Below are 12,869 nucleotides of genomic sequence, written 5' to 3'. Positions count from 1 at the left end.
CCGATAGCGGTGCTGATACTTCCATGTTTATACAGGTAGCGGTGTACATATTTCCGTCTTTATGCAGGTAGCGGTGTAGATATTTCCATGTTCATCCAGATGTCTGCGTAGATATATCCATGTTCATACAGATAGCGGTGTAGATATTTCCATGTTCATCCAGATGGCTGTGTAGCTATTTCCATGTTCATACAGATAGTGGTGTAGATATTTCCATGTTCATACAGATAGCGGTGTAGATATTTCCATGTTCATACAGATAGCCGTGTACATATTGCCATGTTCATACCGATAGCGGTGCTGATACTTCCATGTTTATACAGGTAGCGGTGTACATATTTCCGTCTTTATGCAGGTAGCGGTGTAGATATTTCCATGTTCATACAGATAGCGGTGTAGATATTTCCATGTTTATACAGATAGCGGTGTAGATATCTCCTTCTTAATACAGATGGCGGTGTAGATATTTATATGTTCATACAGATCGCGGTGCAGATATTTCCATGTTCATACAGATGGTGGTGTAGATATTTCCATGTTTATAGAGATAGCGGTGTAGTTATTTCCATGTGCAAAGAGATAGCTGTGTAGATATTTCCATGTATATGCAGATAGCTGTGTAGATATTTCCATTTTCATGCAGATAGCGGTGTAGATATTTCCATGTTCAAACAGATAGCGGTGTAGATATTTCCATGTTCATACAGATAGCGGTGTGGATATTTCCATGTTTATACAGATAGCGGTGAAGATGTATGCATGTTTACACAGATAGTGGTGTAGATATTTCCATGTTCATACAGATAGCGGTGTAGATATTTCCATGTTCATCCAGACGGCTGTGTAGACATATCCATGTTCATACAGATGGCGGTGAAGATATTTCCTTGTTCTTACAGATGGTTGTGTAGATATATCCAGGTTCATAGAGATGGTGGTGAAGATTTTTCCATGTTCATACAGAAGCGGTGTAGATATTTCCATGTTCATACAGATAGCGGTGCTGATATATCCATGTTTATACAGGTAGCAGTGTAGATATTTCCATGTTTATACAGATAGCAGTGTAGATATTTCCATGTTTATACACATAGCGGTGTAGGTATTTCCATGTTCATACAGATAGCGTTGCTGATATTTCCATGTTTATACAGGTAGCAGTGTAGATATTTCCATGTTTATACAGATAGCAGTGTAGATATTTCCATGTTTATACACATAGCGGTGTAGATATTTCCATGTTTATACAGATAGCGTGTAGATATGTCCATCTTAATACAGATGGCGATGTAGATATTTATATGTTCATACAGATGGCGGTGCAGATAATTCCATGTTCATACAGATGGCGGTGAAGATATTTCCATGTTCATACAGATGGCGGTGTAGATACTTCCATGTTCATACAGATAGCGGTGTATGTATTTCCATGTTCATACAGATAGCGGTGTTGATATTTCCATGTTCATCCAGAGGGCTGTGTAGATATATCCATGTTCATACAGATAGCGGTGTAGATATTTCCATGTTCATCCAGATGGCTGTGTAGCTATTTCCATGTTCATACAGATAGTGGTGTAGATATTTCCATGTTCATACAGATAGCGGTGTAGATATTTCCATGTTCATACAGATAGCCGTGTACATATTGCCATGTTCATACCGATAGCGGTGCTGATACTTCCATGTTTATACAGGTAGCGGTGTACATATTTCCGTCTTTATGCAGGTAGCGGTGTAGATATTTCCATGTTCATACAGATAGCGGTGTAGATATTTCCATGTTTATACAGATAGCGGTGTAGATATCTCCTTCTTAATACAGATGGCGGTGTAGATATTTATATGTTCATACAGATCGCGGTGCAGATATTTCCATGTTCATACAGATGGTGGTGTAGATATTTCCATGTTTATAGAGATAGCGGTGTAGTTATTTCCATGTGCAAAGAGATAGCTGTGTAGATATTTCCATGTATATGCAGATAGCTGTGTAGATATTTCCATTTTCATGCAGATAGCGGTGTAGATATTTCCATGTTCAAACAGATAGCGGTGTAGGTATTTCCATGTTCATACAGATAGCGGTGTGGATATTTCCATGTTTATACAGATAGCGGTGAAGATGTATGCATGTTTACACAGATAGTGGTGTAGATATTTCCATGTTCATACAGATAGCGGTGTAGATATTTCCATGTTCATCCAGACGGCTGTGTAGACATATCCATGTTCATACAGATGGCGGTGAAGATATTTCCTTGTTCTTACAGATGGTTGTGTAGATATATCCAGGTTCATAGAGATGGTGGTGAAGATTTTTCCATGTTCATACAGAAGCGGTGTAGATATTTCCATGTTCATACAGATAGCGGTGCTGATATATCCATGTTTATACAGGTAGCAGTGTAGATATTTCCATGTTTATACAGATAGCAGTGTAGATATTTCCATGTTTATACACATAGCGGTGTAGGTATTTCCATGTTCATACAGATAGCGTTGCTGATATTTCCATGTTTATACAGGTAGCAGTGTAGATATTTCCATGTTTATACAGATAGCAGTGTAGATATTTCCATGTTTATACACATAGCGGTGTAGATATTTCCATGTTTATACAGATAGCGTGTAGATATGTCCATCTTAATACAGATGGCGATGTAGATATTTATATGTTCATACAGATGGCGGTGCAGATATTTCCATGTTCATACAGATGGCGGTGAAGATATTTCCATGTTCATACAGATGGCGGTGTAGATACTTCCATGTTCATACAGATAGCGGTGTATGTATTTCCATGTTCATACAGATAGCGGTGTTGATATTTCCATGTTCATCCAGATGGCTGTGTAGATATATCCATGTTCATACAGATAGCGGTGTAGATATTTCCATGTTCATCCAGATGGCTGTGTAGCTATTTCCATGTTCATACAGATAGTGGTGTAGATATTTCCATGTTCATACAGATAGCGGTGTAGATATTTCCATGTTCATACAGATAGCCGTGTACATATTGCCATGTTCATACCGATAGCGGTGCTGATACTTCCATGTTTATACAGGTAGCGGTGTACATATTTCCGTCTTTATGCAGGTAGCGGTGTAGATATTTCCATGTTCATACAGATAGCGGTGTAGATATTTCCATGTTTATACAGATAGCGGTGTAGATATCTCCTTCTTAATACAGATGGCGGTGTAGATATTTATATGTTCATACAGATCGCGGTGCAGATATTTCCATGTTCATACAGATGGTGGTGTAGATATTTCCATGTTTATAGAGATAGCGGTGTAGTTATTTCCATGTGCAAAGAGATAGCTGTCTAGATATTTCCATGTATATGCAGATAGCTGTGTAGATATTTCCATTTTCATGCAGATAGCGGTGTAGATATTTCCATGTTCAAACAGATAGCGGTGTAGGTATTTCCATGTTCATACAGATAGCGGTGTGGATATTTCCATGTTTATACAGATAGCGGTGAAGATGTATGCATGTTTACACAGATAGTGGTGTAGATATTTCCATGTTCATACAGATAGCGGTGTAGATATTTCCATGTTCATCCAGACGGCTGTGTAGACATATCCATGTTCATACAGATGGCGGTGAAGATATTTCCTTGTTCTTACAGATGGTTGTGTAGATATATCCAGGTTCATAGAGATGGTGGTGAAGATTTTTCCATGTTCATACAGAAGCGGTGTAGATATTTCCATGTTCATACAGATAGCGGTGCTGATATATCCATGTTTATACAGGTAGCAGTGTAGATATTTCCATGTTTATACAGATAGCAGTGTAGATATTTCCATGTTTATACACATAGCGGTGTAGGTATTTCCATGTTCATACAGATAGCGTTGCTGATATTTCCATGTTTATACAGGTAGCAGTGTAGATATTTCCATGTTTATACAGATAGCAGTGTAGATATTTCCATGTTTATACACATAGCGGTGTAGATATTTCCATGTTTATACAGATAGCGTGTAGATATGTCCATCTTAATACAGATGGCGATGTAGATATTTATATGTTCATACAGATGGCGGTGCAGATATTTCCATGTTCATACAGATGGCGGTGAAGATATTTCCATGTTCATACAGATGGCGGTGTAGATACTTCCATGTTCATACAGATAGCGGTGTATGTATTTCCATGTTCATACAGATAGCGGTGTTGATATTTCCATGTTCATCCAGATGGCTGTGTAGATATATCCATGTTCATACAGATAGCGGTGTAGATATTTCCATGTTCATCCAGATGGCTGTGTAGCTATTTCCATGTTCATACAGATAGTGGTGTAGATATTTCCATGTTCATACAGATAGCGGTGTAGATATTTCCATGTTCATACAGATAGCCGTGTACATATTGCCATGTTCATACCGATAGCGGTGCTGATACTTCCATGTTTATACAGGTAGCGGTGTACATATTTCCGTCTTTATGCAGGTAGCGGTGTAGATATTTCCATGTTCATACAGATAGCGGTGTAGATATTTCCATGTTTATACAGATAGCGGTGTAGATATCTCCTTCTTAATACAGATGGCGGTGTAGATATTTATATGTTCATACAGATCGCGGTGCAGATATTTCCATGTTCATACAGATGGTGGTGTAGATATTTCCATGTTTATAGAGATAGCGGTGTAGTTATTTCCATGTGCAAAGAGATAGCTGTGTAGATATTTCCATGTATATGCAGATAGCTGTGTAGATATTTCCATTTTCATGCAGATAGCGGTGTAGATATTTCCATGTTCAAACAGATAGCGGTGTAGGTATTTCCATGTTCATACAGATAGCGGTGTGGATATTTCCATGTTTATACAGATAGCGGTGAAGATGTATGCATGTTTACACAGATAGTGGTGTAGATATTTCCATGTTCATACAGATAGCGGTGTAGATATTTCCATGTTCATCCAGACGGCTGTGTAGACATATCCATGTTCATACAGATGGCGGTGAAGATATTTCCTTGTTCTTACAGATGGTTGTGTAGATATATCCAGGTTCATAGAGATGGTGGTGAAGATTTTTCCATGTTCATACAGAAGCGGTGTAGATATTTCCATGTTCATACAGATAGCGGTGCTGATATATCCATGTTTATACAGGTAGCAGTGTAGATATTTCCATGTTTATACAGATAGCAGTGTAGATATTTCCATGTTTATACACATAGCGGTGTAGCTATTTCCATGTTCATACAGATAGCGTTGCTGATATTTCCATGTTTATACAGGTAGCAGTGTAGATATTTCCATGTTTATACAGATAGCAGTGTAGATATTTCCATGTTTATACACATAGCGGTGTAGATATTTCCATGTTTATACAGATAGCGTGTAGATATGTCCATCTTAATACAGATGGCGATGTAGATATTTATATGTTCATACAGATGGCGGTGCAGATATTTCCATGTTCATACAGATGGCGGTGAAGATATTTCCATGTTCATACAGATGGCGGTGTAGATACTTCCATGTTCATACAGATAGCGGTGTATGTATTTCCATGTTCATACAGATAGCGGTGTTGATATTTCCATGTTCATCCAGATGGCTGTGTAGATATATCCATGTTCATACAGATAGCGGTGTAGATATTTCCATGTTCATCCAGATGGCTGTGTAGCTATTTCCATGTTCATACAGATAGTGGTGTAGATATTTCCATGTTCATACAGATAGCGGTGTAGATATTTCCATGTTCATACAGATAGCCGTGTACATATTGCCATGTTCATACCGATAGCGGTGCTGATACTTCCATGTTTATACAGGTAGCGGTGTACATATTTCCGTCTTTATGCAGGTAGCGGTGTAGATATTTCCATGTTCATACAGATAGCGGTGTAGATATTTCCATGTTTATACAGATAGCGGTGTAGATATCTCCTTCTTAATACAGATGGCGGTGTAGATATTTATATGTTCATACAGATCGCGGTGCAGATATTTCCATGTTCATACAGATGGTGGTGTAGATATTTCCATGTTTATAGAGATAGCGGTGTAGTTATTTCCATGTGCAAAGAGATAGCTGTGTAGATATTTCCATGTATATGCAGATAGCTGTGTAGATATTTCCATTTTCATGCAGATAGCGGTGTAGATATTTCCATGTTCAAACAGATAGCGGTGTAGATATTTCCATGTTCATACAGATAGCGGTGTGGATATTTCCATGTTTATACTGATAGCGGTGAAGATGTATGCATGTTTACACAGATAGTGGTGTAGATATTTCCATGTTCATACAGATAGCGGTGTAGATATTTCCATGTTCATCCAGACGGCTGTGTAGACATAACCATGTTCATACAGATGGCGGTGAAGATATTTCCTTGTTCTTACAGATGGTTGTGTAGATATATCCAGGTTCATAGAGATGGTGGTGAAGATTTTTCCATGTTCATACAGAAGCGGTGTAGATATTTCCATGTTCATACAGATAGCGGTGCTGATATATCCATGTTTATACAGGTAGCAGTGTAGATATTTCCATGTTTATACAGATAGCAGTGTAGATATTTCCATGTTTATACACACAGCGGTGTAGGTATTTCCATGTTCATACAGATAGCGTTGCTGATATTTCCATGTTTATACAGGTAGCAGTGTAGATATTTCCATGTTTATACAGATAGCAGTGTAGATATTTCCATGTTTATACACATAGCGGTGTAGATATTTCCATGTTTATACAGATAGCGTGTAGATATGTCCATCTTAATACAGATGGCGATGTAGATATTTATATGTTCATACAGATGGCGGTGCAGATATTTCCATGTTCATACAGATGGCGGTGAAGATATTTCCATGTTCATACAGATGGCGGTGTAGATACTTCCATGTTCATACAGATAGCGGTGTATGTATTTCCATGTTCATACAGATAGCGGTGTTGATATTTCCATGTTCATCCAGATGGCTGTGTAGATATATCCATGTTCATACAGATAGCGGTGTAGATATTTCCATGTTCATCCAGATGGCTGTGTAGCTATTTCCATGTTCATACAGATAGTGGTGTAGATATTTCCATGTTCATACAGATAGCGGTGTAGATATTTCCATGTTCATACAGATAGCCGTGTACATATTGCCATGTTCATACCGATAGCGGTGCTGATACTTCCATGTTTATACAGGTAGCGGTGTACATATTTCCGTCTTTATGCAGGTAGCGGTGTAGATATTTCCATGTTCATACAGATAGCGGTGTAGATATTTCCATGTTTATACAGATAGCGGTGTAGATATCTCCTTCTTAATACAGATGGCGGTGTAGATATTTATATGTTCATACAGATCGCGGTGCAGATATTTCCATGTTCATACAGATGGTGGTGTAGATATTTCCATGTTTATAGAGATAGCGGTGTAGTTATTTCCATGTGCAAAGAGATAGCTGTGTAGATATTTCCATGTATATGCAGATAGCTGTGTAGATATTTCCATTTTCATGCAGATAGCGGTGTAGATATTTCCATGTTCAAACAGATAGCGGTGTAGATATTTCCATGTTCATACAGATAGCGGTGTGGATATTTCCATGTTTATACAGATAGCGGTGAAGATGTATGCATGTTTACACAGATAGTGGTGTAGATATTTCCATGTTCATACAGATAGCGGTGTAGATATTTCCATGTTCATCCAGACGGCTGTGTAGACATATCCATGTTCATACAGATGGCGGTGAAGATATTTCCTTGTTCTTACAGATGGTTATGTAGATATATCCAGGTTCATAGAGATGGTGGTGAAGATTTTTCCATGTTCATACAGAAGCGGTGTAGATATTTCCATGTTCATACAGATAGCGGTGCTGATATATCCATGTTTATACAGGTAGCAGTGTAGATATTTCCATGTTTATACAGATAGCAGTGTAGATATTTCCATGTTTATACACATAGCGGTGTAGGTATTTCCATGTTCATACAGATAGCGTTGCTGATATTTCCATGTTTATACAGGTAGCAGTGTAGATATTTCCATGTTTATACAGATAGCAGTGTAGATATTTCCATGTTTATACACATAGCGGTGTAGATATTTCCATGTTTATACAGATAGCGTGTAGATATGTCCATCTTAATACAGATGGCGGTGTAGATATTTATATGTTCATACAGATGGCGGTGCAGATATTTCCATGTTCATACAGATGGCGGTGAAGATATTTCCATGTTCATACAGATGGCGGTGTAGATACTTCCATGTTCATACTGATAGCGGTGCTGATATTTCCATGTTTATACAGGTAGAGGGGTAGATATTTCCATGTTTATACATATAGCGGTGTAGATATTTCCATGTTTATACACATAGCGGTGTAGATATTTCCATGTTTATACAGATAGCGGTGTAGATATCTCCATCTTAATACAGATGGCGGTGTAGATATTTATATGTTCATTCAGATGGCGGTGGAGATATTTCCATGTTCATACAGATAGCGGTGTAGTTATTTCCATGTGTAAAGAGATAGCTGTGTAGATATTTCCATGTATATGCAGATAGCTGTGTAGACATTTCCATTTTCATGCAGATAGCGGTGTAGATATTTCCATGTTCAAACAGATAGCGGTGTAGATATTTCCATGTTCATACAGATAGCGGTGTGGATATTTCCATGTTTATACAGATAGCGGTGAAGATGTATGCATGTTTACACAGATAGTGGTGTAGATATTTCCATGTTCATACAGATAGCGGTGTAGATATTTCCATGTTCATCCAGACGGCTGTGTAGACATATCCATGTTCATACAGATGGCGGTGAAGATATTTCCTTGTTCTTACAGATGGTTATGTAGATATATCCAGGTTCATAGAGATGGTGGTGAAGATTTTTCCATGTTCATACAGAAGCGGTGTAGATATTTCCATGTTCATACAGATAGCGGTGCTGATATATCCATGTTTATACAGGTAGCAGTGTAGATATTTCCATGTTTATACAGATAGCAGTGTAGATATTTCCATGTTTATACACATAGCGGTGTAGGTATTTCCATGTTCATACAGATAGCGTTGCTGATATTTCCATGTTTATACAGGTAGCAGTGTAGATATTTCCATGTTTATACAGATAGCAGTGTAGATATTTCCATGTTTATACACATAGCGGTGTAGATATTTCCATGTTTATACAGATAGCGTGTAGATATGTCCATCTTAATACAGATGGCGGTGTAGATATTTATATGTTCATACAGATGGCGGTGCAGATATTTCCATGTTCATACAGATGGCGGTGAAGATATTTCCATGTTCATACAGATGGCGGTGTAGATACTTCCATGTTCATACTGATAGCGGTGCTGATATTTCCATGTTTATACAGGTAGCGGGGTAGATATTTCCATGTTTATACATATAGCGGTGTAGATATTTCCATGTTTATACACATAGCGGTGTAGATATTTCCATGTTTATACAGATAGCGGTGTAGATATCTCCATCTTAATACAGATGGCGGTGTAGATATTTATATGTTCATTCAGATGGCGGTGGAGATATTTCCATGTTCATACAGATAGCGGTGTAGTTATTTCCATGTGTAAAGAGATAGCTGTGTAGATATTTCCATGTATATGCAGATAGCTGTGTAGACATTTCCATTTTCATGCAGATAGCGGTGTATATATTTCCCTGTTCAAACAGTTAGCGGTGTAGATATTTCCATGTTCATAAAGATAGCAGTGTAGATATTTCCATGTTTATACAGAAAGCGGTGAAGATATATGCATGTTTACACAGATAGCGGTGTAGATATTTCCATGTTCATCCAGATGGCTCTGTAGATATATCCATGTTCATACATATAGCGGTGTAGATATTTCCATGTTCATACAGATAGCGGTGCAGATATTTCCATGTTCATCCAGATGGCTGTGTAGATATATCCATGTTCATACAGATGGCGGTGAAGATATATCCATGTTCATACAGATAGCGGTGTAGATATTTCCATGTTCATACAGATAGCGGTGTATGTATTTCCATGTTCATACAGATAGCGGTGTAGATATTTCCATGTTCTTCCAGATGGCTGTGTAGATATATCCATGTTCATACAGATAGCGTTGTAGATATTTCCATGTTCATCCAGATGGCTGTGTAGCTATTTCCATGTTCATACAGATAGTGGTGTAGATATTTCCATGTTCATACAGATAGCGGTGTAGATATTTCCATGTTCATACAGATAGCCGTGTAGATATTGCCATGTTCATACCGATAGCGGTGCTGATACTTCCATGTTTATACAGGTAGCGGTGTACATATTTCCGTGTTTATACAGGTAGCGGTGTAGATATTTCCATGTTCATACAGATAGCGGTGTAGATATTTCCATGTTTATACAGATATCGGTGTAGATATCTCATTCTTAATACAGATGGCGGTGTAGATATTTATATGTTCATACAGATGGCGGTGCAGATATTTCCATGTTCATACAGATAGCGGTGTAGATATTTCCATGTTTATACAGATAGCGGTGTAGATATCTCATTCTTAATACAGATGGCGGTGTAGATATTTATATGTTCATCCAGACGGCTGTGTAGACATATCCATGTTCATACAGATGGCGGTGAAGATATTTCCATGTTCATACAGCTGGCTGTGTAGATATATCCATGTTCATACAGATGGCGGTGAAGATTTTTCCATGTTCATACAGATGGCGGTGTAGATATTTCCATGTTCATACAGATAGCGGTGCTGATATTTCCAAGTTTATACAGGTAGCAGTGTTGATATTTCCATGTTTATACAGATAGCGGTGTAGATATTTCCATGTTTATACACATAGCGTTGTAGATATTTCCATGTTTATACAGATATCGGTGTAGATATCTCATTCTTAATACAGATGGCGGTGTAGATATTTATATGTTCATACAGATGGCGGTGCAGATATTTCCATGTTCATACGGATGGCGGTGAAGATATTTCCATGTTCATACAGATGGCGGTGTAGAAACTTCCATGTTCATAATGATAGCGGTGCTGATATTTCCATGTTTATACAGGTAGCGGTGTAGATATTTCCATGTTTATACAGATAGCAGTGTAGATATTTCCATGTTTATACACATAGCGGTGTAGATATTTCCATGTTTATACAGATAGCGGTGTAGATATTTCCATGTTTATGCAGATATTGGTGTAGATATCTCCATCTTAATACAGATGGCGGTGTAGATATTTAAATCTTCATACAGATGGCGGTGCAGAAATTTCCATGTTCATACAGACGGTGGTGTAGATATTTCCATGTTCATACAGATAGCGGTGTAGTTATTTCCATGTGTAAAGAGATAGCTGTGTAGGTATTACCATGTATAAGCAGATAGCTCTGTAGATATTTCCGTTTTCATGCAGATAGCGGTGTATATATTTCCCTGTTCAAACAGTTAGCGGTGTAGATATTTCCATGTTCATAAAGATAGCGGTGTAGATATTTCCATGTTTATACAGATAGTGGTGTAGATATTTCCATGTTCATACAGATAGCCGTGTAGATATTGCCATGTTCATACCGATAGCGGTGCTGATACTTCCATGTTTATACAGGTAGCGGTGTATATATTGCCGTGTTTATACAGATAGCGGTGTAGATATTTCCATGTTCATTCAGATAGCGGTGTAGATATTTCCATGTTTATACAGATAGCGGTGTAGATATCTCCTTCTTAATTCTGATGGCGGTGTAGATATTTCCATGTTCATACAGATGGCGGTGTAGATATTTCCATGTTTATAGAGATAGCGGTGTAGTTATTTCCATGTGCAAAGAGATAGCTGTGTAGATATTTCCATTTATATGCAGATAGTCGTGTAGATATTTCCATTTTCATGCAGATAGCGGTGTAGATATTTCCATGTTCATACAGATAGCCGTGTACATATTGCCATGTTCATACCGATAGCGGTGCTGATACTTCCATGTTTATACAAGTAGCGGTGTACATATTTCCGTCTTTATGCAGGTAGCGGTGTAGATATTTCCATGTTCATACAGATAGCGGTGTAGATATTTCCATGTTTATACAGATAGCGGTGTAGATATCTCCTTCTTAATACAGATGGCGGTGTAGATATTTATATGTTCATACAGATCGCGGTGCAGATATTTCCATGTTCATACAGATGGTGGTGTAGATATTTCCATGTTTATAGAGATAGCGGTGTAGTTATTTCCATGTGCAAAGAGATAGCTGTGTAGATATTTCCATGTATATGCAGATAGCTGTGTAGATATTTCCATTTTCATGCAGATAGCGGTGTAGATATTTCCATGTTCAAACAGATAGCGGTGTAGATATTTCCATGTTCATACAGATAGCGGTGTGGATATTTCCATGTTTATACAGATAGCGGTGAAGATGTATGCATGTTTACACAGATAGTGGTGTAGATATTTCCATGTTCATACAGATAGCGGTGTAGATATTTCCATGTTCATCCAGACGGCTGTGTAGACATATCCATGTTCATACAGATGGCGGTGAAGATATTTCCTTGTTCTTACAGATGGTTGTGTAGATATATCCAGGTTCATAGAGATGGTGGTGAAGATTTTTCCATGTTCATACAGAAGCGGTGTAGATATTTCCATGTTCATACAGATAGCGGTGCTGATATATCCATGTTTATACAGGTAGCAGTGTAGATATTTCCATGTTTATACAGATAGCAGTGTAGATATTTCCATGTTTATACACATAGCGGTGTAGGTATTTCCATGTTCATACAGATAGTGTTGCTGATATTTCCATGTTTATACAGGTAGCAGTGTAGATATT

The sequence above is a fragment of the Gorilla gorilla genome, chromosome 5, assembly GCF_029281585.2.
Source record: "Gorilla gorilla gorilla isolate KB3781 chromosome 5, NHGRI_mGorGor1-v2.1_pri, whole genome shotgun sequence".
Lineage (NCBI taxonomy): Eukaryota > Metazoa > Chordata > Mammalia > Primates > Hominidae > Gorilla > Gorilla gorilla.
Note: the sequence above shows the minus strand (reverse complement) of the source record.